Below are 8,115 nucleotides of genomic sequence, written 5' to 3'. Positions count from 1 at the left end.
AAGCACATATGGACATTATATTGAAACTTAAAAATATATTGAAAAATAAAATAAGACTTTGGGCTTGGAGTCTGATTTTCTTAGCTCCTAACTGGAGCAAATCAAACACTCTACTTAAAAACCCTGCTATTGCCCCCAAACAACCATCTTTTTAGTCTAGAGGCTTCTCCATGAGTTTCAACACTAAATAAAAATTAGGCAAGGTTGATAAAGTTTTAAAGAATCTCCTAGTCAAAACAATCCTGTTGAAGAACAAGAACAGTGAAGTTTGGGCAACAGAACAACATGTACTTCAAACATAAGATTTGTGAACTGCCTTTCACATTGGTTGCCAATAGCATCTGCATATTTTCTTGTGACATATTCTCTCTCTCTCTCTCTCTCTCTCTCTCTCTCTCTCTCTCTCTCTCTCTCTCTCTTTCTGTGACATGAACTTTACTTGCTTTGGTTTGCTCAGCATATTAAAAATATTCAACATATTAAAAATTTATGGCTATCCTTACTCCTTGCCAACATCTCTTCCTATAAATGTTTGTTTGTGAACATTATCAGAGGCAATTCTTTTATTCTCTGTGATAGAAATCATGTAATTTTATATGTTTCATACTCTTGATATGAAACTTTCAAATGAAATGGAACTGTGGAAGAATTATTTTTAGAAGACCCTTAAATATCAATAAATGATGAGAATATAACCAATGTGAACAATACACTACCTATACTATATTTGATGCAAGAATTAGCTATTATCAAATAATCCCTATGAAGAGAAATTGGAGAATAATAACTGGAGAATAAAATAATTAAATAAAAGCTATAAGAATTTATATTGATTCTTTTCAGAACATCATAAAATTTTTAATATATATCTACAAAGATTAGGACATGCCTTTGGTGTATGAAATCAGGAACATTGTACAACTAAATTCAGAATGTCTTATGACAGTCTTAAGGTCAAAGATAAACATACACATTAAAGAAGAAACTCAGAAATAATATCTCAGGTCAGTTAATAGTAAATAGACAATTATTGAGCCTATATTTATTTTGTTTCTTTCTAGCAAAGGAGGAAATAAATAAAAAATACAATTCTAATCTTGGCCATGGAAGAACCTAATGCAGTTTCTGAATAGGAAATATATAATTTACAAAATTTTATAGCAGCAATTCAGTGTTCTCAGAAAGAGCCACTCTAAACCAAGGAAGAATTGTTTGGGAATGGCATAAAGTGGTAAGTCCTTGAGCATAAAGATGATTTTAAAATATTTTTTGAGAGAAATGACATACTGGGAACTTATAAAGGCTATTAGCTGGTTCTTACCATATGAATGAAAATGATTTTTATTAAATTTACTTCACTGGGACAGAAGGTCTAATTGAACAAATAATTAGAAACAAAATTTGAGAAATAATAAAGCATATTCACCAGAAAAGCAATTCATGCCTGTATCCACACTGAACAGAAGAGTTTCTTTTCAATGTGAAAGTATTTTGACAGAGACTTTTCTTAAAAGTAAATTCACATTGCAATTCTGGGATTTGAAAAAACATACACTAGTATTTATGTATAAAATGCAACTAGTTATTGAGAGGGTAGAGGAAGTTTCATTAATTCAGTTGTGAAAGAAAAAACAGTGTTTTTTAAAATATATATTTTAATTGTCAGCGGACCTTTATCTTATTTAATTTACATGTGGTGCTGAGAATGAACCTAGTGCTTTACACATGGTAGGCAAGCACAATATCAATGAACCACAATCCCAGCCCAAAAGCAGTATTTTAAAAACAAGATATTAGGGATGTCACATTTAATAAAGAGGAGTAATATTTGATGCCTTGTCTTTGGTCATGTGTGGCTGAAGATTGCAATATGAAATTCATTCTTTCTAGTTCTTAACTCACTGGAGCAGATAATTGGCTTAAATAATGAGATAGAAAGGAAACGAACACATCTTAAAGACAGAATCGACATGATTTAGAAATCAAATTGGATTTGGTGAGAGAAAGTAGAAGAGGGAGTGGAAAAGAAGGTAAGGCAAAAGTGAAGAAATATATAACCAAGCGATTTAAATTTCATAAATGAAATATGACAATGTACCTCATGTGGAATATGTATCTTGCTATGATGTTTTTCTTTAATAACTTAAACATACAAATCATATTACAGGTGTTTCCTAAGAAAGTTCTAGGATACGTTTGGTTCATTCATGGTATAAATTTTTCACTGAAAAATCTAGGATTTCAAATTATTGAAATTCCCTAAACATCCAACTGAGTCTTCATGAAATGATTCTTAAAATACTCTTTCTTTGCCGCAGTCTGGCTGGGCACACAATCACGAGCCACCACACAGCTTGTAGATTCAAACAGCAACTCTTTATTCCCGAACTCACACCAGCCGTCTACAAACACGTTCTGGGGAAATCCACGTTCTCTGCCCAAATCCACTCTCACTGGGCTTCTGTCTCCCAAAAAATACTCTGAATCCCATGAGAACTCAAGGGGAACTCAGGCAGCAGGATATGCCCTATTCCCAGCAGGAATAATCTTAAACCTGGAACGCCCTAAACCCAATTATCCTAAACCGGGAACACCCTAATCCGCCCTGGTCCTTGAGCAAGGTCACCTACATGCAATGTCACTGCAACATGGGGTATGCTGGCAAGGAAATTGTCATACCTACTTGGCTAATGGCTCCCAGCATCTCCCCCCTTCTGATTAATTAAACAACAAGCAATGTGGCTTAAGGACCGTGCCTGGTAGGTTGTCCAATTCAACATATGGTTCTTACCCGTCATCGGAAAACTGACCTTTAGGCATCAGCCTCCTGTCTTAGGTTGATACCACTGCAATTGAATCATACCCGTAACTGACCACCAGTCCAGCATACAGCCATACTTGTGGATAGGTCTATGCACCAGTGGGGGGGGGTGAGGTTCTTTGCCTCACCTCTGTTGGCCCCCAAATTTGGCCTTGGTGCCAGTGGGGGAGTGAGGTTAATGTGGCTTAAGGACCGTGCCTGGTAGGTTGTCCAATTCAACATATGGTTCTTACCCGTCATCGGAAAACTGACCTTTAGGCGTCAGCCTCCTGTCTTAGGTTGATACCACTGCAATTGGATCATACCCGTCACTGACTACCGGTCCAGCATAAGCCATTGGCCCCCAAATTTTAGACCATCACTAGCAGAAGGGAGGAGGATACAGAAATGCCACAACACCAAGCCAATTGACGGCTCCTTCAGCTTGTAGATTCAAACAGCAGCTCTTTATTCCCAAACTCACACCAGCCGTCTACAAACACGTTCTGGGGAAATCCACGTTCTCTGCCCAAATCCACCTCCACTGGGCTTCTATCTCCAAAATATACTGTCTGAATCCCGTGAGAACTCAAGGGGAACTCAGGCAGCAGGATACGCCCTATTCCCAGCAGGAATAATCTTAAACCTTAAACCTGGAACCTAAACCGGGAACGCCCTAATTCGCCTTGGTCCTTGAGCAAGGTCACCTACATTCAATGTCACTGCAACATGGGGTACGCTGGCAAGGAAATTGTCATACCTACTTGGCTAATGGCTCCCAGCAATTCTGTATTGTGTATTTTCCAATACCCACAATTAAATTCAGGATCAATTAAACATTAAAAATCATTTTATTCTTGTACTTAAATTTTAATTCTTTGGTTTCGAAATCAATGTGGATATTCAAATGTGATATAGAATAAATGGAGAAGTCCTATATAAATAGGTACTTCTTTTTAATAATTTAACAGATCACAGTTTGCACTAGATGAAAAAATAGTTTTTTAGGCTGGTCAGGATGGCATGCACTTGTAATCTCATGACCTAGGAAGCTGAGGTAAGAGGATAGCAAGTTCTAGCCAGCCTCAGCTACATACAGAGACCCTGTGTCAAAAGTTTTAGAAAAGGAAAGGAGGCTTGGGGATATAGTTCAGTAGTAGAACTCCCCTGTGGTTATTCCCCAGTACAGTAACACTACCACCACAACAACAAAGTTCTATCCATAATGTATCACTCAATAAAATTACATCACAGAAATTGAACAGTTGAATATTTAATAAAACTTTAGTAGATTTATAAGCCTTTAAGGGTAGCACCATACAAAGTCATCAAATGGAAACAACCTGTGTTACTTGGCTTTCCATTATTATAACAAAATACCTGAGATAATAAATTCATAAGAAAGGAAAAGTCCATTTTGGATCATTGTTTCAGAGTTTTCAGACACAGTCACTTGACTCAGTGGATTATGGGCTGTAGTGAAACATTATTTCATGATGGGCAGTGTGTAGTGGAGTAAAGCTCCTCCCTTCAAGGCATCTGGGAAGGAAAAAGAGAGAAAGAAGAAAAGTCCAGGGTCCTAATATTCCCCAATGGAATGGCCCTGATGACTTAACTTTCTCCATCTAGACCCGACAGGTGGTCTGCTTCCCAAGAGCACTAAGGAGTAGGGATGGAGCTTTCAACACAGGGGTCTTTTGGAGGACACTTACCCAAACCATAGCACAAACCAATATCCATGTACATCCAAATAAATAAGTAAATTGTGATATTTCACATTATGAAACAAATTATCTATAAAGAAGCATGAATTACAATTCTCTGAAAAACATACACAAGTTTAGAAATATAATATTCAGTGGAAACATGCCAGACACTTATTGCATGTTTTCTTATATGATTCGAAAAAAGGTGCAACTAATGATGGTTTTAGAAGGTGGGTGTTCACCTTCAAGGAATAATGCAGTAACTTAACAGGTAAATGAGAGCACTTCTGGGATGTTAGCATTTTTTCTTTTCCCTTGATCTTAGTACTGTTCCTTTTGGGAATATTTGTGTGACAGTGTACATAGGATTTGTATATTTTTCTGATTTTTACCATACATTTATTTGATTTATAAAATAAATAAGAAAACATTTCCAAAGAGCAGAAAAAATCTTGCAGTAATTAAATGGACAAAACATTAATTCATAGTTAGCAAAAGTTTAAAAATTAGGGAATACTCAATGATGTGCTCAGATGCAAAAAGTTCCAGAGGAAAAAAGAAAGAGAACAAAGCATTGGGCTCTTAGAGAACCACTGAAAATAAGGACTGATTATATTTTAAATGTTAATTTTAATGTTTCCTCTCAAAAATGGGCAGAAGTCTCCTAACCTTGAGAATCTTGAGAAGGGAAGGATCAAGTATGCCCCCTATAGACTGAATTTGATGGATGTCATTGCAAGGATTAAAGAATGTTGGGATGGGTATTGGCTCAAGCAGTAGCGCGCTCACCTGCCATGCGTGCATCCTGGGTTCGATCTTCAGCACCACATACAAACAAAGATGTTGTGTCCGCCTATAACTAATATATATATATATATATATATATATATATATATATATATATATATATATATAAAATATATATATATTTAAAAAAGAATATCTTCCCTGTAACTGTTAGGGAATGAGGTAGATAATGTTTCTTAAGCCAAACATCTGTATAGAACCTGAAATACACAGGACCCTTAAAAAGATCTAGAAAAGGAATATAAATTTTCATTTATATGGATTTTATTTTATCATAAAAGTAAACACACTGGTTTACACTTATCTGGGAAAGTCTGAAACTCTCAGGTCACCCCTTAATAAGGTCAAGGTCTGGTCTGGGGTTGTATGTAGCTCGGTGGAACAGCACATACCTAGCATGTGTGAGGCACTGGGTTCAATTTCTTTTAAAAGATTAATAGTCCATTGACAAGTAAAAAAAAAAATATTTAAAAGAAGGTAAGGTCAAGAGTCTATCTATTTCTCACCTTTCAATGGAGTTGAAGGAGAAAATAAGGAATCCCTTACCTCTAGAATCTTGGATAAATGGGGAAGAAGATGAAGTTTAAATTCAATACAACTGTAAACTGGAAAAATCAGGAATTCTGGGAAAGTAGGGAATTCAAGAAAGCACAGGATCCAAGGAAAAACTACAGATGCCAGTTGTGGGGGAAAAAAAAGTACCATACAAGAGAGAAACCCACTTAAGAGACCAGGATTTTTTCTCAAATAAATCAGGCTTACAGGAGGTTAAAACTCCATGTGGTTATTCAAAAATTCATAAAACCCTACAACGAAAACCATACCATTCAATTTTCCATACCATTATGGCAATTTACCACCCTTTGAGACCCTCTGTCAAACATCTGTAAACTCTAGGCAAATAACAAAAATACAAGTAGCTGAAGATACAGAAAGGTAAGAAAAGGCAGGAAGATTGTGGAGGGGAAACAAAACTCAAAGAAGAATCTAGAATGGGGAGGGTAAAGTTTTCCCTTTTTTGTTTTTTTGTTTTTTATTTTTGTGTCCCTTTGCTCTCAGGAGCCAGTCACAGATAATAGTACTGGCAGCTGGAACACAATAAAAACTTCAACCTGTAAGTGGTGCTCATGAACACTGCCCATTCCAGAAAATTTACTCTATTTAGTGTCTTTCATATGATCAAAAGAGGCATTTAAATTTACCATTAATTATATATCCAGTGTACAGTTATTATGAGTACATTTTATACTTAGAAAAATGAACAAAAAGATTTCTTATTTGATGATAATGTATTGGCCTCATATGATAATTGAGAGTGAAAGTCACATTAGTCTCATTTCTCTCATTCACAACCATGTCAGAGAAACTGAAGATGTGCTTATTTTTTCATCATAAACAATATTAAAAAATAAATTTATGGCATTTACTTCAACACAGTTCCTGTCTTTGATAAATAATGAATATTGTTGAAGTGTAACTGCAGGACCTACAAGATTTCCGTGTTCACGGGACTCTTCAATAGTGCTGGGCTCTGCTCACTCACTAGCTGAGTGATTTGCTCCCTAGGAGGCACCTTCCAGCACTGATACAAATTTAAGCCCAGCGCTTTAATTATTCTCTCAATCTCCTACAACTTGGTAAGGATTATATAGCTCTATGACTCAGCAGTGGGGTAGTTGTTATTTTCTACCCAATTTATCCTTAAATCTCCATTATCATCATTTAAAAAAATAAATTCAACCTACAGACTGAATCTCACAAATCACCATCAGTGTTAAAGAGTGACTTCAAGTAAATATCCAGGCAATTTAAACACCCTGTCAGGGTTGTTGTCCTGTCAATGAATCTTCCCTTTCTATTTCTCCTTCCATAAATGACACAGGACATGGAAGCTTAGTGTCCACATTTTGTGTTCTGTCTCCTTGATCTTTGCTGACCTTCACTAAGATGTGTCTTCTTCCACCTAGGCATCCAACAAAGGTATCTCTCAAGTAAAATTGGCAACTACAATTGGGAACAGTGGACCTTCCCTTGTCTAAGATCTCAAAAGTCTTCACTGAGTCACTTCCTTACCCTACCCCAAGCCCTTCTTCATCCTTTGACAGGAGCTTGGTGGAAATTCTTTATGTCCTAGAACAATGATTCACACCCTGTTAAGTCCTTATCTCTAGTATTTCCCAATTTTATTTTCCCCACAATACTCTGTTTTAATGGAAGTATAATAGACATACTACTAAATACATATATTAACACATGGATTATGGATTTTATAAAATATATACATTTCCACCAACTCAAATCGTTTCCAGTCAGTTTCCATATCGGAGACAAGCATTATTTCAGTTTTCTTAACATAGGTTTTGCTTCCTGAAACTTCATATAAAGGATAAAAATCATCTTTTGCTAAAAAAATTGAGACTCTTCTGTTTTCTAATGTATACCAGGAGGTGTTCTTTTGTAATTGCTGAGTAGAATTTTGTATGAAAATAACACAAATTGTTCAGTTACCCATTGATAGCTTAGGTTGTTTCTAGTTCAGGATTTTCGTGAATAAAATTGCTATGAATAGTCTTGAACAAGATCTTGTTTTTGGACAGACATTAAGTCTCTTGCATAAATACCTAAGAATAAAATCACCAAGTCCTAGAGAAAATGAATTGTTTACTTATAGGAAACTCCTGTTTTCCAAAATGATTATACCATTTTACACTTCCAGAATCATTTGTGAGAGTTTCAATTGCTCCACATTCCCACCCTATTGAGATTATTTGTCTTTAATTTGTAATCATTCTAGTGAGTCTG

Source organism: Marmota flaviventris, chromosome 6 (assembly GCF_047511675.1).
Source record: "Marmota flaviventris isolate mMarFla1 chromosome 6, mMarFla1.hap1, whole genome shotgun sequence".
NCBI classification, from domain to species: domain Eukaryota; kingdom Metazoa; phylum Chordata; class Mammalia; order Rodentia; family Sciuridae; genus Marmota; species Marmota flaviventris.
This window is presented reverse-complemented; position numbering follows the sequence as displayed.